Source organism: Ovis aries, chromosome 8 (assembly GCF_016772045.2).
Source record: "Ovis aries strain OAR_USU_Benz2616 breed Rambouillet chromosome 8, ARS-UI_Ramb_v3.0, whole genome shotgun sequence".
Classification (NCBI taxonomy): domain Eukaryota; kingdom Metazoa; phylum Chordata; class Mammalia; order Artiodactyla; family Bovidae; genus Ovis; species Ovis aries.
In genome coordinates this window covers 2623562-2645393 of record NC_056061.1, presented here as the reverse complement: position 1 = coordinate 2645393, position 21832 = coordinate 2623562, and the positions used below count along the sequence as shown (strand labels likewise).

The 21832-nt window shown below is 42.9% G+C and overlaps 1 protein-coding gene across 2 annotated transcripts in view; it reads right to left on the bottom strand.

Annotated features, from left to right (window-relative positions):
- Positions 1-21832, bottom strand: part of MYO6 (myosin VI) — a 160281-nt gene that overhangs the window by 102938 nt on the left and 35511 nt on the right. The window lies entirely within an intron of this gene.

Genomic DNA, 21832 nt, shown 5'->3' with positions numbered 1-21832 from the left:
TGGATTCGTCATCAGGCCTAGCCCCTCATGAAGGATAAGGATGTCTGGGACATGGTTCAATCGAAAAGCTGCTAGCTGGTGGCAAGTCGGCAAAGTGCTTGCTGGTTACTGTCTTCCAGGCCATGGTGACCTGATGGGATCTGCTGTCCGAAAAGCAGTCAATGTGATCATGGTGGTGGGGCTTTAGTCGCTAAGTCACGTCTGACTCTTGCAACCCCATGGACTGTAGCCCACCAGGCTTCTCTGTCCATGGGATTTTCCAGGCAAGAATACTGGAGTGGACTGCCATTTCCTTCTCCAAATGCGATCATATTTAAGTGCAATTCACAGTTAAGAAATAAACTGAGGATTCTCCACAGAAGTGAATGAGCAACACGGCTTCAGATCTGGATGACCACACCTATATCTACACACCTTCTTTAAATAATCATATCCAGTTCCAGGGCTTTAAACAGAATCTATATGTAAGTGATGGGCTTCCCTGGTGCCTTAGTGGTATAGAATCTGCCTGCCAATGCAGGAGACATGAGTTGTGATCCTGTCGGGAAAATCCCCTGGAGAAGAAAATGGCAACCCACTCCAGTATTCTGGCCTGGGAAATCCCATGGATGGAGGAGCCTGGCAGGCTACAGTCCGTGGGGTCACAAGAGAGTCAGATATGACTTAGCTGCTAAACAACAACAGTTCTGTGTAAGTGATACCCAAATTTACTCCTCCAGTCTGTAACACCACTGAATACCCAGGTATCTGCCTGCATGCTGGACACCTCCTTACGGAGATATCTAACAGATGCAACACTGTTATTAGTATTGTGTTCTTATTACTCTGTTCCACTACATTCCTTATGTCAGTAAAGGCACCAGCATCACTCAGTTCAACCTGGAGTCATCCTCCGTTCTTTCAGCTCCTTCCAAATCCTCATTACCCCCTAATCCTACAGGCTCTACCTCCAATAGGTATCTTAAATCCACCCACTTCTCTGTAGCTCCTCTGCCATCCTGGTTAAAACCAACATGCCTTTTACCAGGACTCCTGTAATTAACTTAGTTGCCTACTTCTACTCTTGCCAACACTCACAGATCACCAGAAATTCTACTGAAAGTTAAGTCTGATCATGATATACTGGCTGCATCAGGGCATGGTCCTCTTGTGGCCCCAAGGCCCAGCACGAAGCAGGCGACACAGCATAAACTGAGAGAATCAAAGAATTGTTCACACAGTTTGGTAGCCTAGGAGGAACTGAAAGGTCTTAAAGTCTAGGTTTGAAATGAAGCTCCACCACTGTCTGACTAGCTCTTAAGTAAGTTAGTTAATCTCTCTGATCATTATCTTCATCCTTACCCATAAGTGATAATATCACTTACCTTACAGAATTGCTATGAGGATTAAGTGACATAAGGTTGAGATCCCCATTCTAGTGGCACCCAACTGTTGCTATCAACACTATCGTCTTCCCTTACATTTCCCCACAGGCTTTTTTTTGAAGCCACCAATAAATTTCAAGAAAAATGGTCTTGTTAAGTTCTACATACAAAGGGAAACTACAGGACAGTTAAGAGGGATCATTTAGGAATCATTAAATATCTGGGGGAAAATCACAATAAAGCAAAACCCGCACAGTTCAAAAAAGAACAGCAAATTTCCTGGAACTATTCAAATTGTTTTCCCATTCTGAACCATTTGCTGCAGCTTCCCAGTTAGGACAACAGACTTAAAGGAGACTCAAATGCATACACCTACTGTTGTTCCATCAAACTCCTAAATCTACTGCAAAAAGGTTCTGTAAAAAGGTATCAGTCCACAAGGCGGGGAGAACCCAGGAGACGACGACAACAACATTCTGGAAGCTGGGAAGTGAGCGGCTGGAGGACAGCTGACTCAGCACACCCGAGAGCCAAACCCCAGATCTGGGCGGAAGAAAGACAAAAGACAGCCCAAATTATACCACTGACACTCAAGAGACTTAAAACGACAGTCTTCTAGGAGCAAGGGTGAAAAGAGCTCTAACATAAGGGAGACTACACAGAAACCCTCTGAAGAGACTTTCTAATGCCGGCCACACGCTCCATACACTGGGCAAACCCCTCCTCTCTCCCATCTTTGCCCCAAGAGAAACCTAGAGGTTCCTCTCCGAAGGAGACAGAAAAGTGTTAGTCACTCAGGCATGTCCAACTCTTTTCGACCCCATGGACTGTAGCCCGCCAGGCTCCTCTGTCCATGGAACTCTCCAGGCAAGAATACTGGAGGGGGTTGCCATGCCTTCCTCCAGGGGCTCTTTCTGACCCAGGGATTGAACCCAGTCTCCCACATTACAGCTAGATTCTTTACCGTCTTAGCCACTTGGGAAGCCAACAGAAGGTCTCTGGAAAGAGAAACACCAGGAACAATGAAGGGTGTGCAGACCAAAACTTCTCTTCTTGACCAAACTTCACCGGCCCTCTGAGCCCTCTTCCTGCTGAGGCCTCAGCTGGGCCTTCTGAGTCTGTCCGGTCCTTGTTAAGCCTACAGAGGCCAGTTTAGCAAGAATGCTGCTAAGCCTGTTTAGAGAAATTCCCTCACCCTTGATATCTTATCAAGTTCCTCATCCCTCTGATATATAAATCCTTAATTTGCCTTCAACAAGAGCCCCTTTAGTTCAGTTTAGCTCCCTACCTGTGCAGTTTCCACTTAGATTTTTGCATCCCCTGACCCCTGCTCACTGGCTCCAAGTCCCCAGCTGTCTTTGCTGTATTCCAAGTGGAACTCAGTCTCTCTCCCTACCGTAACCCCCCTATTATAGACTGAATGTATGTGTCTGCTGTGGACTGCATTGTAGTCTTCTGAATATTCATATGTTGCAGCCGTAATCCCCCTGTGACTGTCAGGAGACAGGGCCTTCAGGAGGTAATCCTGGTTACATGGCATCGCCCAAATCCAACAGGACTGGTGGTGTGGGGAGTGTTAGTCGCTCAGTCGTGTCCCAACTATTTGCGACCCCATGGACTGCAGCTGCCAGGCTCCTCTGTCCCTGGAATTCTCCAGGCAAGAATAATGGAGTGGGTTGTCATTTCCTTCTCAAGGGGATCTTCCCAACCCCAGGACTGAACCCAGGTCTCTGCACTGTAGGCAGATTATTTACCATCTGAGTCATCAGGGCCTTATAAAAAAAGGCAAGAGAGCCATCTCTCCACCTCAGTGTACGTATGTAGGGAAAGGCCCTGTGAGAGTCCAGCAGAAACGCAGCTATATGAAACCCAGAGAGAGTCCTCACCAGACTCCAACCATGCTGGCACCTGACCTAGACTTCTGGCCCCCTAAGTGTGAAAAAATAAATGTTTGTCTAAGCAACCCAGTCTATGGTATTTTATTATGCCAGCACAAGCAACCTAACACACTTTTATGGTCTTAAATAAAGCTGTATTTGTCATCTTAACAAGTGTCAAGATAATTTTTCTTTAAGAACATAATAGCAGAAACAAAATACTTATTAGGAAGTAAAAAAAATAAAGTCGAGACAATTTTTTTTTCTTCAGAAATCCAAGGAGGGGAGAAAAAGAGAAAGTGGGGGCAAAAAAGAAAAATAAAAGGAAAAAACAAAAAATGAGACAAAGATTTCAGCATCAAAATACCAGGAGAAGCAGATATCCTGCATCCTTCAAAATAAAGAGGGGAGAAAGCTTTGAAATATCCAAAGAAAACTCACCAGAACTGAAAGCCCTGATTTTCCAGAGTCTAACCAAAATGCCCATTAAATTCTCAACATAGTAACCAAAAACAGATTCAAAAAAAAAAAAGTCAAATTTCAGAACACTAGAAATAAAGAGATGCTGAACATTTCCAGAGAGATGAGAGGAAAAAGGAGGAAAAAACCTGAGTCACATCCAAAGGATTATGAATCAAAATGGCTTCAGCAGCACTGAAAGCAGGAAATTGGTAAAGCAATGTCATTAAAGTTCTGAGGGAAAATGATTTCCAACCTAGAACACTTATGCAAGTTACCAGTTCAAACTGGAGCAGTGTGACTCCAGAAGAGCTACTTTGAACACCGTTTTCAAACACACCCACTGCCTTTGAACCAACCCAGGCTGGCCCAGATTCTGATCTGAACTTATCTTACTCTGTGTCAATGCTATAACTTGTATCTGGAGGGGTGCTAGACACTCACTCCCCCTTCTATTAAATTAAATATTATTTTATATCAAGGGCAAAGTAAAAAAGTGAAAGTCAGCTACACAGTCGTGTCTGACTCTTTACTCTTTGTGAGTCCATGGACTACAGCCTATCCCACTCCTCTGTCCATGAAATTCCCCAGAAGAGTACTAGAGTGGGTTTCCATTTCCTTCTCCAGGGGATCTTCCTGACCTGGGGATCGAACCCTGGGTCTCAGGCACTGCAGGCAGATTCTCTACCAACTGAGCCACTAGGGAAGCCCATCGTGGGCAAAGTTTGCACTAGAGCAAAACCTCTTTTAAAATAACTCTATTTAATTATTTCTGGAATCCTCATTATTTATGACATAAATTATCTCTCATGAATGAAGTTTAACTTATTCATTCCATGAAAAAAAATTTTTTTTCTTTTAGAAATACTACTATTTGGCCCCAGAAAATCATTCAGAACACCAATGCAATCAACACCCTTACATGTCAAGAATGCCTGCACAGGAAGAGCACTTAAACAAGCGCTACTGTACTAGAAACCAGAAACACATTAAAGCTGACTACATATGCACAAAAATACAAAGGGAAAAAAATGATAAGAAGCACCGGGGTTGGCTAAGCAAATTTAAAACTCTTGAAATTCTTTAAGTTATTCAGGAAGAGAGGGAATGCTCTATAGTGAACTATCATCAACTGAAAATTGCCTCATTTTCAGTACTCACCTGATGGCAGCTTTTTATAAGTAAGCAGTTCAGTAACCAACAGAAAAAACCTACAGACAGTAATCTGTAGCCGTTGAGAGGTACGTTCCTAACTTTTCATTTAGGCTTTGTTGAAAAGTAAAAAGTATATCACCAAGAGACTCCTTATCGAGCAAATACACTGGAGACTAGGGTGACAAATACATTCACATTCATATTCTCTTTTTTCTGCAACTCCAGTGATGATCCCAATAGCGAGCACGCACGCCAAGCAGAGCACGTAGACCCAAGCCACCACACACGGGCCACTGCCTGCCATGCCACCATCGCCTTCAAAGATCGCCCTCTTAACATTCTGTAACTGTGATCATATGACAACGCCTTGTTTCAAGTAGCGAGGGCATCAGGAACTGAGCACTAGCAGAAGTTAATTTAGAATTGAGCTGAAAGAGCGGGCGTAAGATACCAAAAAGGAAGAAGCATTAAACAGGGTGAGAAGCAGCCTTATAGACTGTCTCCCACAGTCACTCATTCTGTGACTTATTACTTATTTGACCACCTGCTATATACCACAGACTGCTAAGTGCTAAGGGTATAATGACAGGCCAGAAACAAGCAAAAAGAAAAAAGACATGGCCTGGCTTCATGAAAGCCTTCCAACAGTAAAACAATCACTTGGAACAGAGCAGTAAACCAAACTGGCAAATATCCTTGCCCTCCAGGATCTTAAATTCTAGCTGGGGGTAAGGGAGCTGCATAGATGTATCAAATTTGCTTTTTTAAAAGACTACTCTTTCATCTGGCCAGGCCCCAGCCCTGCTGATCAAAGGAATATTGCATGCACCTTTGGCACACCAGCTTTAAACTGGCAACTTCTCTCGCGTGTATCAGTGTATCCTCAAGGCGATTAGCTTCCCTGGTGTCCAGACACTGAGAAACCTGGGCACCAGGGAGCCACTGGCCGTGGCCGGTGTGCTTCGTGTGTTTCGAGCACAACCTTTCATTGAGCATTTCATTTCAGTTCCATAAGAACTTATCTGTAGAGCAAATTTCTCAAAAACACTCAGCAGGTTTCCCTTCTGTCACTAACTTATCTTCTAAAAGCTTTCCTAGAAAACATTTCCCTGTTAATCTTGTTCAGCTACTTATACAACATGGGAATTATTTAATTGCAATTATTTAATTGCTCTAATACTATATTATGAATTCACTAAACATTCGTATTAAAATTTATCATGAATATCTTGGTTTTATCAGCAATAAACATTCATTAACAATGGGGAGAAAATAGCCACCATTAAATACAAACTCTTGACAAAGAAGTAAAATAAAACATCTCAAGATCCAAAAGTTGACTATCTCAATGAAGAAGTAACTCTGGAACTCACTGATTCATTTTTTCAGTGCATACTTACTGAGTACCTACCAAGTGCTAGCTACTGTTTTAGGCTTATATACTGATAAGAAAATAGAGTTCTAATGTTTTTTAGTCTAAGACAGCTCTTAGTCTAAGGAGCAGCCAGGCCAGCTATGACACTGCTCCTGGTCTCAGTAGTGCTAGGTCCAGCGATCACAGCCATAGTCCTAGTGAGGGATGGCTTTTACAAAGGTTATACAGTACTTCCAAATATAACTTCAGAAAGCCCAAAGCACCCACTGGTGTCTAAAGCTAAGTCTATTACTCCTTGATTCTTAGATGTAGCCTCAGAACACCAAGGTTAACTTTAGCTTAACCGGTATAGCTAAAATTAACTAGCTAACAAACAAGACAGTAAAAATATAAAGGCAAATATTTTATGAATAAGGTTATCATGTGGCTATATTTAATATCTTAAATATTTAAGATATCTTATAAGGTTACTTGAAAACCAATACAATGAGGCAAATTTCTCCAAATAAACATAATCTGAATTATGAGAACTGGTTATTTAACGTTCTTATAGATTTTCAGAAAAGAATTATAACTACATTTAAGAAATAAACTTCTACCTAAATTACTATCACAAAACTGATTTTAATTTAGACATCATTCAAATAACACATGTAAACAACCTACATTAAGATAAGCTGGTCACAATTTAGCTCGTTCTAAAGAAAGTTCAAGAAAATTAGAGATACCAAGGGACCATTTCATGCAAAGATGGGCTCAATACAGGACAGAAATGGTATGGATCTAACAGAAGCAGAAGATATTAAGAAGAGGTGGCAAGAATACACGGAAGAACTGTACAAAAAAGATCTTCACGACCCAGATAATCACGATGGTGTGATCACTCACCTAGAGTCAGACATCCTGGAATGTGAAGTCAAGTGGGCCTTAGAAAGCATCACCATGAAAAAAGCTAGTGGAGGTGATGGAATTCCAGTTGAGCTGTTTCAAAGCCTGAAAGATGATGCTGTGAAAGTGCTGTACTCAATATGCCAGCAAATTTGGAAAACTCAGCAGTGGCCACAGGACTGGAAAAGGTCAGTTTTCATTCCAATCCCAAAGAAAGGCAATGCCAAAGAATGCTCAAACTACCGCACAATTGCACTCATCTCACACGTTAGTAAAGTAATGCTCAAAATTCTCCAAGCCAGGCTTCAGCAATACGTGAACTGTGAACTTCCAGATGTTCAAGCTGGTTTTAGAAAAGGCAGAGGAACCAGAGATCAAATTGCCAATATCTGCTGGATCATGGAAAAAGCAAGAGAGTTCCAGAAAAACATCTATTTCTGCTTTCTTGACTATGCCAAAGCCTTTGACTGTGTGGATCACAAGAAACTGTGGAAAATTCTGAAAGAAATGGGCATACCAGACCGCCTGACCTGCCTCTTGAGAAACCTATATGCAGGTCAGGAAGCAACAGTTAGAACTGGACATGGAACAACAGACTGGTTCCAAATAGGAAAAGGAGTATGTCAAGGCTGTACATTGTCACCCTGCTTATCTAACTTATATGCAGAGTACATCATGAGAAACGCTGGGCTGGAAGAAGCACAAGCTGGAATCAAGATTGCCGGGAGAAATATCAATAGCCTCAGATATGGAGATGATACCACCTTTATGGCAGAAAGTGAAGAGGAACTAAAAGCCTCTTGATGAAAGTAAAAGTGGAGAGTGAAAAAGTTGGCTTAAAGCTCAGCATTCAGAAAACGAAGATCATGGCATCTGGTCCCATGACTTCATGGGAAATAGATGGGGAAACAGTGGAAACAGTGTCAGACTTTATTTTTGGGGGCTCCAAAATCACTGCAGATGGTGACTGCAGCCATGAAATTAAAAGATGCTTACTCCTTGGAAGAAAAGTTATGACCAACCTAGACAGCATACTGAAAAGCAGAGACATTACTTTGCCAACAAAGGTCCGTCTAGTCAAGGCTATGGTTTTTCCAGTGGTCATGTATGGATGTGAGAGTTGGACTGAAGAAAGCTGAGTGCTGAAGAATTGATGCTTTTAAACTATGGTGTTGGAGAAGACTCTTGAGAGTCCCTCGGACTGCAAGGAGATCCAACCGGTCCATTCTGAAGGAGATCAGCCCTGGGATTTCTTTGGAAGGAATGATGCTTAAGCTGACTCCAGTACTTTGGCCACCTCATGCAAAGAGCTGACTCACTGGAAAAGACTCTGATGCTGGGAGGGATTGGGGGCAGGAGGAGAGGTGACGACAGAGGATGAGATGGCTGGATGGCATCACTGACTCGATGGACGTGAGTCTGAGTGAACTCTGGGAGTTGGTGATGGACAGGGAGGCCTGGCATGCTGCAATTCATATGGCCGCAAAGAGTGAGACACGACTGAGCGACTGAACTGAACTGAACTGAAGGAAAGTTCTATATCCTTCAGAGACTAAACATCCCAGTTTATTTCAGAAGCTCAAATTTTCTTTTACAGATGTTAAAATATCAGAAGAGAACAGCAAGATATTCATTACGCCAGGTGATTTAAATTTTCCATACCCTGAGACTAATAATAGGATTTTATTTATTGTCCAATGATTACATCCTGACCGCTGGATAATTAGTGCTAGACTTAAAAGCTACTTCTGGGAAGTTTGTTGGTCTTTCAAAAGTGGAGTCTGTGAAAGACTGAATACTTTTTCACTTTCTCCATCAACAGGAAATGTTAGCCTCCCAATAAGTGGCTAATGAAAAGGACAATCATATTTCAAGAAGCCACGTTGGTCTTCAAGTTAAAGAGATGCCTTTTCTCTAGGGTCACCCTACCTACGTAAAATGGCCCCACTCTGCTCAAAGTAAAACATTCTGCAGCTTAAATTGCAGGCCCTTGTTCCCTGTGACTCAGATTTGTCAGGAAGTAAAAGTTTCCGTGTGAGCAAATCCACAGTCTAGACTGTACAGTATCATTCATCAAAATGATAAGAAGTCGGAACATCCTTTAGGCCTTTAAACACATCTGTGACATCTCTGGCATTTGAACTCTCCAGGAAATCAACCCTGAATACTCACTGGAAGGATTGACACTGAAGCTCTAACACTTTGGCCACCTGAGGCAAAGAGCCAACTCATTGGAAAAGTCCCTGAAGCTGGAAAAGACAGATGACAAGAGAAGAAGGGAGCAACAGAGGATGGGATGCTTGGATGGCATCACCGACTCGATGGATCTGAGTTTGAGCAAGTCCCGGGAGTTGGTGATGGACAGGGAGGCCTGGCGTGCTGCAGTCCATGGGGTCACAGAGAGTCCGACACGACTTAGCGACTGAACGACGGCAACAAAAATGTCCCAAAACAGGAGTTGGATAGTTTCACTTATGAACAGCAGAGTTGTTTTAAGAGGTGGCTGCAAGACCAATCCAATTCAGGCCACTGTTCTCCTGAGACAGGAACTGTTTAAACAAACAAACAAATCAGGAGGAATAAACTCAGAGAAACACAAAAATTAAAAAGGAAGGGGAGAAGGTGCTGCTCCACTGTCATTCCTGTCCCCCTCCCCTAAGTGAGCCGACATGATCCAGGATACTCGGTGAAGCTCTCAGGTAATCCATGAGACAAAGCATTCGTTGGCTGGTTTCTTTCGGCTACACCAGGTCACGGCTGTGGCACGTGGGGTCTAGCTCCCTGACCAGGAACTGTCCTGGGCCTCCTGCATTGGGAATATGGAGTCTGACCCACTGGACCACCAGGAAGTCCCAGTGCGTGTTTGTCTACCTGTACTAACGAGGGTACATGTGTCACACAGAACAGGGACTGAAGGCACACCGGCTTTTCTCCTCGTTCAGCCTGTCAAAGGAAACTGCAGAGTCACAACGTCACACAGACCTTCACGCACAGACGTCACACTGAGTCACTCCCACATGTTACCTCAGTTCACTCTTACAGCTCTGGGAGGCAGCTACTGTCCCTGTTCTGAAAGCGAGGCTCGGAAGCTTGGGCGAGTTAGCCAGATAGAGACAACTGAGAAACAGGTGTGGAGGACCGAATCCTGCGCAACTACGGCCAAAATACCGCGCTGCACAGCTCTGCCTCATCAGGGTTGCTGGGCACGTGGTGATGTCTATTAGTCACTAGACCTGCAAGAGCACCTAGCTGGATAATACTGTGCTGTCCTGATCTGTTTTTTAATGGCATAAGAAACAAATGAAAGTTAAAAGATATGCACGAAAAGGCTTTATGAAAACCTTCTTACTACTTCTTTCATGAACATTAAAACATTTATTATTTCTTATTTGTAAAGTCTTAACTCGGATTTAAATCCTTCAATGGGCAGACTACAGGGAAGCACAAACCAGAACTTTTTTTCCGCCTGGGTGCTCTGTGCTGAAAGACAAACACGATGCTTGCTGCTGTTCCTGTTGTCCAGTCACTAGGTCGTGTCCGACTCCTTTCAACCCCACGAACTGCAGCACGCCAGGTTTTCCTGCTCTTCACTAAAACATGATGATACGTGGAGTTAATTCTGTCTGCCAGTTAGTACTGCATTCAAGTGACTAACAGAGAGTCAGAGGGAAAATGAAAAGGACTGGAGTTTTTCACTGGAATTTTCCATTTTATTGATTCAGTTATATTTTTATATTATTCTTTCTGAACTGCTACATCAGTAAAAATCACGCAATAAGAATGTTCAGATATTCTAACTGGCTGCAACTACGTCCCACCCTACTTTACAATATGCTTTGAAGACAGTATCTACCAAAATACCTGTGAAAATTCAATTCTTCTCACTTTTTAAAATAATCAAACATTCCCGAGTTTCCCTCACCGCATCGACTTACCATCCTGCATCTGTGCCCATGTACTCTGCTTTCCAGTCTATTACTGAGGCTGAGTGAGTCTTCCTCAGACCTGAGACCAGCTCCTCGATTTATCCACCAGATCCTACCCCCTCGGCCACACAAAGACAAAGCTGGTATCTCTGCTGCCTGCCCATCTCCCCCTCATCACAACTGACTATCCTCCAATTCACTGTCCACACTCATTGCCTCCATTTCCGCTCTTCTCCTCCCCTCTCGAGCCCCTGCCTTAGCAGACCACATCCCTACGCTGGAGGGTCACTAGAGAGCCCGCCACACTGCTAAGACACGTGACCAGGGCTCAGTCTTCATACGCAAATCAGCAGCCCCACCTGAGAGCTTAGGCCTCGCCCCTGAAGCAGCTCCTCACAGCTCTCAGGGTCCTGAGCTCGTCTGGTTTGCTCCCTGGATTGCCTCAACTTCTCTGGCTGGATTCTCCTCATCTCCTCAAGGTCAGAAACTCTTGGAGAATCAATCCTTGGGCCTTTTCTCTTATCTACTCTCATCCCTCATCAAGTCTTATTTCACCTAGTCTTAAGGCTTCAGGCATTAACCCCCCACAAGCTGACAACGCCCAAGTTTCCACCTCAGCTGACTCCTCTCCCCTTACTCCAGGCAGCCAACACCCACAGCCTGCTTCGCATTGGTTCAGTTCAGTTGCTCAGTCATGTCTGACTCTTTTCGACCCCATGAACTGCAGCACACCAAGCCTCCCATCTATCACCAACTCCTGGAGTCCACCCAAACCTATGTCCATTGAGTTGGTGATGCCATCCAACCATCTCATCCTCTGTTGTCCCCTTCTCCTCCTGCCTTCAATCTTTCTCAGCATCAGGGTCTTCTCAAATGAGTCAGCTCTTCACATTAGGTGGCCAAAGTACTGGAGTTTCAGCTTCAGCATTAGTCCTTCCAATGAACACCCAGGACTGATCTCCTTCAGAATGGACTGGTTGGATCTCCTTGCAGTCCAAGGGACTCTCAAGAGTCTTCTCCAACACCACAGTTCAAAAGCATCCATTCTTCGGCGCTCAGCATCACTCTTTGGGAAAGGGCAGGCACCTGGACCTTCTATCCTAAAGTGGCCTCCGACTTCCCCTTCGATGCATTCCTCTCTTGGTCTTCTCACCCCATGACCATGTCACCCTCACTCGTGTATGAGCCAAAACCTTGAAGTCCTCAGCTCTCCTCTTTCTCTCCATTCTCTGTCTAGTTCTGCAAAACCTCTTGGCTCCAACTTCGAGTTCTATCCAGAACCTGGAAGGGTCTCATCAGTGCAACGGGCCCCGCCCCAGCCCGAGTCCACACGGCCTCTCGCTAAGACTGCCGCCGCGGCATCTGACTGGGCTCTCCTTCTCTCTCCTTCGCCCACACGGATCAGGGCTGGCCCTGCCGTCAGTCAGATCCTTTTATAACTCAGGCCAGTGCCTATCTCTGCTCCACTCTCTCCAAATGCCTCCCACTACTAACGGAACACCTAACTCTTCCCAGGGGCCCACAGGACCCTTCACAAAAGCCCTCCCTTACCCCGCCCCTTTGACGCTACCCCACCTACTACTTCACTCCCGCTCTGTGCTGTTCCTTGAACACACTATTAGTGTTACTCAGCCATGTCTGACTCTTTTGCAATCCCATGGAGTGTAGCCCACCAGGCTCCTCTGTCCATGGAATTCTCCAGGCAAGAATACTGGAGTGGGTTGCCACTCCCTTCTCCAGGGGATCTTTCCAACTCAGGGATCAAACCCGGGTCTCCTGCACTGCAGGCAGATTCTTTACCAGCTGAGCCACTAGGCATGCCTCTATTTCAGGCCTCTGGTCTTTACCAGTGCAACCCCTCTGCGTGAACGACACTGCTTTCTCCAAACTTCTTCAGGACTTTGCTTCACTGTCACCTTCAAAGGGAGGCTTCCTTCATCACCTCACTAAAAGAGAAACCCCACCCATCCACCGAAACCAGCACCCCTTAACACTCCCCTCGACTTTGTTATTCATATAGTACTCACCATCTGACATACTAATTATATGTTTTGGTTATTTAGAATATCAGCTTCTTCAATCCAGGGGCTTTATTCACTGCTATAAATCGAGATGCTCAGAACAATGCCTGGCATAAGATAGGTATCTGTTAAACTGACAAATTAATTCTATAGTCTCACCAACCGTAAAATAGCTAGGGTCACTGCAGTGAGATTCAAAATCAAAAACTGAGAAAGCTGATGCTGCAGGGTGCCTACTCCAGTCCCACCAGAGCAAGTATCAGGCTTTCTGGAATACTGAAAGCAGACGAAGGAGAGCCATGTGGACCTGAGGGCCCTCAAGATGGGAACTTCGGTACTTTCTCGGCAGCTCCCAGGTCCAGCTGCTGATCTGTTAGGGAGCACACCTCATGGCGGGTGTTTCTGAATGGTATGTTAACCCATTCATATTTGTTCAGCCTCACAATAATTCTCTATTTTCTTGGGTTAAAGGTAAGGGCTGACATCACATGTCTCCTGTGACTCCAATATAGAGCAAACAAGAATCCAAGAAGAAGGCGGTGAAAGTCACTGGGACCCAGGCAGTCGTGCCCCACAGGATGTGGGCCCATGAAGCACCCTCTGATGCAATGGGACTCACTGCCACCGGAGCTGGGGCTCCAACAGAACACTCTTAGTAGCCCCAAAGGCGCAGAGAAAGAAGGTTTCAACAGAGCAGAAACTCTGTTTTAACTTTTAATTAAAGTCACAAAGTAAATATATCTCAGACACTAGAGTTTAAAAAAAAAATCGAACAAGCAAGTGTAAGAGAAACAATAAACCATTTCCACAAAATCAGACTTCAACCAAATGTCCTAGGATTATGAGGTGGGCGCCTGAGTCAACAATACACTGTTCAATAATATCTTCTAACAGCAACTGCACCAGGTTTGGAAGGACAAACTGACCATATTTATGGACTTCAGGAGTCATTCTTCTTTCTCGACTATCAACCACTAACAGCACACGCAGCCATACAGCACTAAAAAGTTAAATCTCTGACAAATCCATTCCAAAATAACTCGTATGGAGAATACTGAGTGATTCAGCTAATTACATTTCTTCTCACTGTTGTATCTGGCATAACTATACTTATCTTGTGGCTTCCCAGGCAGCTCAAATGGTAAAGAATCTGCCTGCAATGCAAGAGACCTGGGCTGGATCCCTGGATCGGGAAGATCCCCTGGCGAAGGGCAAGGCGACTCACTCCAGTATTCTAGCCCGGAGAACTCTATGGACAGAGGAGCCTGGTGGGCTACAGTCCATGGGGTCGCAAAGAGTCGGACACGACTGAGCAACTAACACCTTCACTTGTCATACTTATATTAAGTAATAACCATCTGAAGTAGTCATAGGACGATGAGGCTGTGTAAGTACTTTAGAAACATGCCTTCCTACAAAATACAATTTTTTCAGCAGATAACATCAAACAATTATGGACCAAACATAACACATCCTAAAAACTCCAAAAACTTCAAAGTTATCTCCCAATGCCATTTAAAGAATTCATACCAATTATTTCACAGCAGGGTCAGGGGAGAATAACTAAGGTGACAACATCCCAGAGGCCCAAATGCAGGGGTGAGGAGAGAGGAGGTCAGAAAACCAGTACTGCAACGCTCCCCCAGAGTTATAATGTGGGTAAAATTAGCCTACACCATCTTCTCTTTCCTCACCTTTCTCCACCTAAGCACACTAACTCAGGCATCCACACAGGCAAAAAACCAAGACACAGTGGCTATCTTAACTCCCTGAAGTGAAGATTCAAACCCCAACCTACACAAACCTTACTGGTTAGTGAGTAAATTAGGAAGGGGGAAAAAAAACCAAAGCAAGTATTTTCCTGCTTTATAAACAAGTCTACATTTGTCTGCCTTATAAACTCCTAGGGCTCATACATTTTTAGAAACATTAATTTGAACATTTCAAACACTGATGACATTCACAATGGTCACGCTGCTTCTGGATCTACCGTCCTTGTTCCTCTCCCGCCTACAAACGCCTGTGTTCTTCCCAGGCCCTGCTGTTCTACACAAACAAGAGACCAGAGGCCAAAGTAAGACAGTCTCGTATGTGAGCATTAAGACAGGACGACTCTGGCCACCTGACTGAAGTCAACGTGGGGGTGAGACTTTAGACAGAGTGATGTAAGCTGGGTTTCAAAAGTCCAAGGATTGGTGGCTTCATGTCAGTGTATGGCAAAACCAACACAGTATTGTAAAGTAAAATAAAGTAAAAATAAAAATTTTAAAAAAAAAAAGCACAGGAAAAAAAAGTCCAAGGATTTCAACAAGTAGAGAATCGGGGAGGGGCATTCCAGACAAATGAAAGAAAAAGGAAAAATTCAGAACTGCGGAACTGAAACTGGAGGGTACTAAAGAGAAAAAAAAAAGCTGGCAAGACAGATCCATGCCAAAGTATAAAGGGCCCTAACTCTTAATTCTGTATCCACAGGCAATGGAGAGCCATCTGATTAGATCTGCATGAGAAAGATCACTGTGTTCTGATAGAAGAGCCTGTACTTAAGAAACCAATACGATGAGAAGAAAAAAAAAATCCAAACTGAAGCAGTGTCAGACAGAATGACAAAATAGGATGGAAACCAGACAGCAATAAATAATTAGTGAATGCATGAACAGACAAAAAGACAGAACAGGTTTAGTAACTGACTGGATGTTTCAGACAAAGTTAAAAGAACACTGACTGTTACAATCTGTTGGACTGTATACACCCTCCAGTCAGATATATTCATTGCTGGCCATCCAACCTAGCAATTCCCGCAAATGCGGTGGAAAAGTAAGTTCAGGAAACAGGGTAACACAACAGATTCTCAAAACATGGATAAAAACACAAGCTTTACCAGTCGGCAAAGTTTAGGTGAAAATCAAGAATTTTTTTTAAGGTAGATTTTTATTAAAAAGTATAAGTAGCAAAATAAATCAAACACTGTAATTGGGATTTCCCTGAGTGGAAAAATCTACTTGGATTTTTTCATTTTTCTGAGCAAGACTTGAGACAAACACAATTTATACACTGCTATGATCCCTCATACAAAGTGTTTTATGAAACTACAATGCTTTTGTCAAAGCACTTAAAGGGTTAAACAATTAACTTTTCACAGACAAAATCAATTAATCATTCTAAAACTGTAAAACAGTGACTGCACAATCCAAACATTCGTACATCTTCCCAGCTCATAAAACAGGACATCTCAAAGAAATGCTACTTCCAGGGTTAAAGGGCTTCAGTTTCCCTAAACAGAGTGAAAAGTAAGTGAGCTGTTTTGTTTTTTAATCAGCTCTCACGGCGAAAACTCTCTCCTCCATCGCACTTTGGGCATTTTGCCTTTACTCCAACATAGCTATGAATGGTTTCCTTTAAAGCTGCTGCTTTCCACCTACACCAAAATTCAATCTTGAGTTTTTACAGTATCAACTTTATTTGTAAAGTTCCTAGTTGTTAAGGTCAACTGAGTCCAAAGACTTTAAATCAGAGTAGTTCTTGTCCTCAGTTACTATTTCTATAGTCACATGCATCTTGTGGGCATAAAATTACACCGTAATTATTCAACAATTAAAATTCAGCTCAGCTACAATTTAGTCTCAATTCACGAGAATTACTGTCCTGGAATAGAATTCGCTAGAATCACTGAGGACTCTTCATGAATTTCTTCTCACCCTAATTTTGGTCTTCCTTTCCGTCAGTTTAAGCTGTTCACTTCAAGTTGCATGAATTACAATCTTCCCATGAGTCCTATGTAATACTGATAGCACTTCATGATGGTGCACTTTATATTAACTTTTTTAAAAAATTAAACTGATTTTAAAAGAACAGAGTATTTAAACCAAATATACTATTTTAGAAGGCTTATATAACCAACCCCAAGGCCCTGTCCTCCTCTCTCCCCTCCCAGCCAGCTGCTCTCTGGACCTGCCACCCAGCATCACAGAGGTGCCCTTCCCTCCTGGGTACACACTGGAGCCCATTCACGTCCACCTTCATACCAGTGATAGATTGCACACACACACACACACACACACACACACACACTGAATTCTAGGATTAAAGTCTTTTCAGGATTTCAAAGGTGTAACAATTAGCATCCAACGACTGTTCTGCCTTTCAGATTCCCCATCACTTAATATTCCTTTTCTTATCCCCTTGGAACTGCAAGCTTCAAGGGTTGAAACCCCCCCGAGGATGCGTTCAGTGTGGGGTACTTGGATTCACTGAGCTATACACTCAGGAGAGGACGTTCACGCTGGGGTCACAAGTCACGCGAAAGTGACAACTCCCCCAGTATTACTTCTTTAGAAGGCCTTATTGCTCTCTCTGACAGCTCTATAACCTGATGCTGCTCCCCCGCGTCCGCTCCCTTCTCCTCCTTTCCAGCATGCATCCCTCACCTCTTTATTCCACCTAAATGTCCCCCATTCAACTGGCTAGTCCTGTCGTCAAAATTTTTGTTCTGTAATCAGATTCCTAATTTCCCTCCACCATCTTGGTTTCCTTGTTGTGTGTTTCCCCACTGTTTCTGTTCTTTCTCTTTTGTAGGAAGGCTTTTCCTCAACACATTTATTTTCCAGCGTTTACAAGGCAGGAGAAGGCTCTGACGGGAAGCTCTGGAATCGCCCGGAGGGCAGTCTTCATTCTCAATTGCCCAGGCAGGATTCCGCCTCTCTGTGGGCAAGAGCCGCCGGCAGTGTCTGTTCACCTTAGTCTGGTAAAGGTCCGCTTCCCAGACAACCTGGCCTCTGTCTCTGGTGAGACAGTTATGGAACTGGAGGCCTCAGCTCTTCACATGCAGACTTCCAGCCAAGCGCCCCATCCTCTGCCCCGAGCCTCCAGCCTCACTTCTGCACTAACCGAAACCCCGGAGCCCGAGGCCTCGCAGGGATTCTTCAGTTTGATCTAATCTGCTCTTGTTGGGTTTTGTCTCGGCACAATCTTAGAATATAGATTCATCCGCTTAACTGAGTCAGTTTAATGCTCCTTTATCCAAATTTGCTGAAATTCCTCATCTACCACTGCCTTAATATTAACACATTAATAACTACTTAAGAGTTGTTTCTTAACTTTTTGAAGTTTGCCATTAAATGGCTTCCCTGATGGCTCAGCAGTAAAGAACCCACCAGCAATGTGGGAGACACAGGAGACACGAGCTCTATCCCCGGGTCAGGAAGCTTCCCTGGAAGAGAGCTCGGCAGCCCACTCCAGTATTCCTGCCTGGAGAGTCCCATGGCCAGAGGAACCTAGTGGGCTACAGTCCCCAGGGCTGTAAAGAGTTGGCCACGACTGAAGTGACAGAGCACAATTAAATGCATTTCACGTAGGTAAATTCTGGTGAGCTCAGTGACTTGTACTCTACTTTTCATTATAAAACTGGGATTGTTTTCCCTAAGAGGAAAGAGGCTTAAGCCCAGGGTAGAGTAAAACCATTTAGTATCTTTTTAATTTTTTAGTCATAAAAAAAACCTAGTTTCACAGAAATGTTAACTGAAATACTCAAATGCATACAATAGATGAAAAGGCACAATAAATGAAAGATACAAGAACCAGAAGCCAGCAGAAGCACTGCTCCCGCCCATCGCTCTTCACATGCTGTGCCCACCACGTAGTACCAATCCCACAAAAGGCCTACAACTTTTGCAGTTTTGCTTTACTTCAGTATTCTCAAATACTACATTCTAAGATTCAACATTTGGATAAAAACAGATGCAGAAAGATGCAGGAAACTTCAGAGAAACTATGTGTGGGGTGGTGCAGCGAGCGTGTTCACTCTGAGTAAGCACGAGAGAAAACATTAAAGTCATCTTTTGGCAAGACAAAAATACAGGTTTGGGATCTTGAATTCTCTGGCACAAATTCTCCCTTATTAACTCTGTAAAAGTAATTATACAGTCCAACCTATCTTCTAGAGAATAATCTAATTTTACACTGTTAACAAGATACTGACAACCCATGTCATCATCCAGTGTACCCCACTAGTATAAACAGAGCAAAATCAGCTAGAACACGCTAGATTGGATCGAGCCATTCAATAAATTCATCTTACCTCAAACCTTAAAAACCAAGAACCAAGTAACAACAGAGACTGGTGGACCAACTCTTCCGCAGAATATCAGAATTAACTGTTTCCGCAGTAATGAACAATCAGTGACGTATGTTATTGTCCTCATTTCCAAAAACAAAGGCAGAGAAAAGTTACGTGACTCATCCATAGCCATGGAGCACTGGACACCAGAACAAGGCTACTTTGTGTCCATCCATTTGCCTTTCCACTAAACTGCCAGCCCTTCAACCTTCCTTCAAAGACCTGTTTCTATCAGAGCCACAAGAAAATTCTGCATTTTAATATATACTACTTAACATTCAATTTTTGTTTCTTCCCCCCAAAAGATTCAATTATGCACTTCTAAATATATTGCTGACAGCCATTCAGAAACAGCAGATAGTGTGGCTCAAGAGAAAACTTTTTAAATGTTCAACCCAAATGCTTCATAATTAATCTAAGATTCTTATATAAAAATGAAAAATACTTTTTTCATTCTTATATCAGCTGAAAAATCAGTCTCTTTGATGAAGTACTTTTAGTAATGGAATAAAATCAAGAGGAAAAGATTTTACAGTATCTCTCTATTAAGTGCCAAAATTATTTTTACCATCTAATGTAATACATATTACTATATTTTAATCATATACCATTATAATTTAAATTTTTTCAGAGATTCGGTTTCACAGCAGATACAATTTTATCCTACCATTAACAGGATCATAAACATTATACATATTAAGTTCATTAATTCTTCAAAATATAAAATCTCATCTAAGAAAACAAAATAAACACAAGTTGAGCAACAGATCAAAATAAGAAATTCAACAGGACTCCAAAATTTTTCTAACTATAACGATTATTTTTTATAATTAAAAATTTGGCCATTATGCTACTGCAGAAGAAAAATAAATCTAGTAATTAAAAATGTCATAACAGTTGCATAATTAAATCTGCACTTTATAATTTACTAATTGCCATAAAAAAATCCAGAAACTTAACATCAATGATAAGGTCCTATAAAAATTAATGTGAACAAGTCTTCAATCTAATACCCCGAAAAATGCAAATTAAGATGAGATGCCATTCTTGTCTACAGAATTAGAAAAAAACTTTTACTGTAATAACTAATGTTGAAGAAGTTATGATGGAACTTACATCTTTAAGCATCATAGTGAAAAATATAAACTGGTATTACAGTTCTGTGCAGATCTAGTGGTTAGTACTCTCACTTCTACTGCAAGGGGCAAGGGTTCAGTTCTTGGTTGGGGAACTAAGATCCTGTATGCTGTTTTAAGAATGCTTAGACTTTTCTTATTTCTAGGCATCTATACTTAAGAAAATAATGAGAAGTTTAGCTAAATTCTCTAAAGTACTTACAAAAAAAAAAAGAATGAAGAGAAAAAGAAAACAGAAAAACAAAGAAAAATCTTTGAAATAAACTATCTGTTTAATAATAAAGGAAAATTAACTAAATTATAGTGTTGTGTAATTCAGCATTTGAGGAGTCAAAACCACAGGTCTGAATATCCAGTAAGAGCCACTCTGAAAAACCATAATATAGTGATTTACAAAGGAGTGATACCAACCAACACTATTATTGTGAGGATTAAACGAAATACCACATATCTCAACAATCATAACATGTACTTTTTTCACGTGCTAACATGTTTAGAACTAAGATCTATTTACAATCAATGGTGTGTCATGATTTAATTGGCAGTGTTTCTTTTTCTCTTTCAACAGTATATAAAATAATTAGGTACTTTAGAATTGATGGTTATTAGGATGGAATTTCGGAGAAGGTGATGGCACCCCACTCCAGTACTCTTGCCTGGAAAATCCCATGGATGGAGGAGCCTGGTAGGCTGCAGTCCATGGGGTCGCTAGTAGTAGGACACGACTGAGCGACTTCACTTTCACTTTTCACTTTCATGCATTGGAGAAGGAAATGGCAACCCAATCCAGTGTTCTTGCCTGGAGAATCCCAGGGACAGGAGAGCCTGGTGGGCTGCCGTCTCTGGGGTCACACAGACTCAGACACAACTGAAGCGACTCAGCAGCAGCAGCAGTAGCAGCAGGATGGAATTTAGATTCAGTGAAACACGGCAGTGGACTGCAGAGCCTGGCTCAAGTTTGAAAGGCGTAGCACGCAGTACAACTGGCGCCTTGATCCAGTCATCTGGATGGCAAGTGAGCCTACAGAGCCTCCGGCCGCCTCCCTCAGCCCATCAGGTGAGTCAATGGTAACACACAAAGGACCTCCCATTACTGTCTTCAGTTAAACTCTACGCTGCATATGAAGGAATATCACGTTGCCTTAATTGTCTTCATTTCTTTAAGAGCATGGCAAATGCTTATTTCTTTGGGTAACTATTTTTTCTCACCTCCTTCTCCAGCCATCCTCAACCCAAGTGTAATACTCCAGGCTGAGCCAACCCCCAAGCCACTGCTCTCGATCAGCTTCCTCTGACAAGATCATTCCAGAACCAAAGCTCTGGCATCAGCTCTCTCTGAAGATTCTCCTGCCTCAGCCCAATCTTTTCCCCTCCAACTCTTCCTCCTATCTGGTCCCACTTTATCCCACATAAAATCTTCCAATAGAGCATGAGAAAATGTTATTATACTAGTGTTTACTTAAGCTCTTCCCCCTACACTGAAGCACCTGATGATGAGGACATCCGATGCATAAATGTG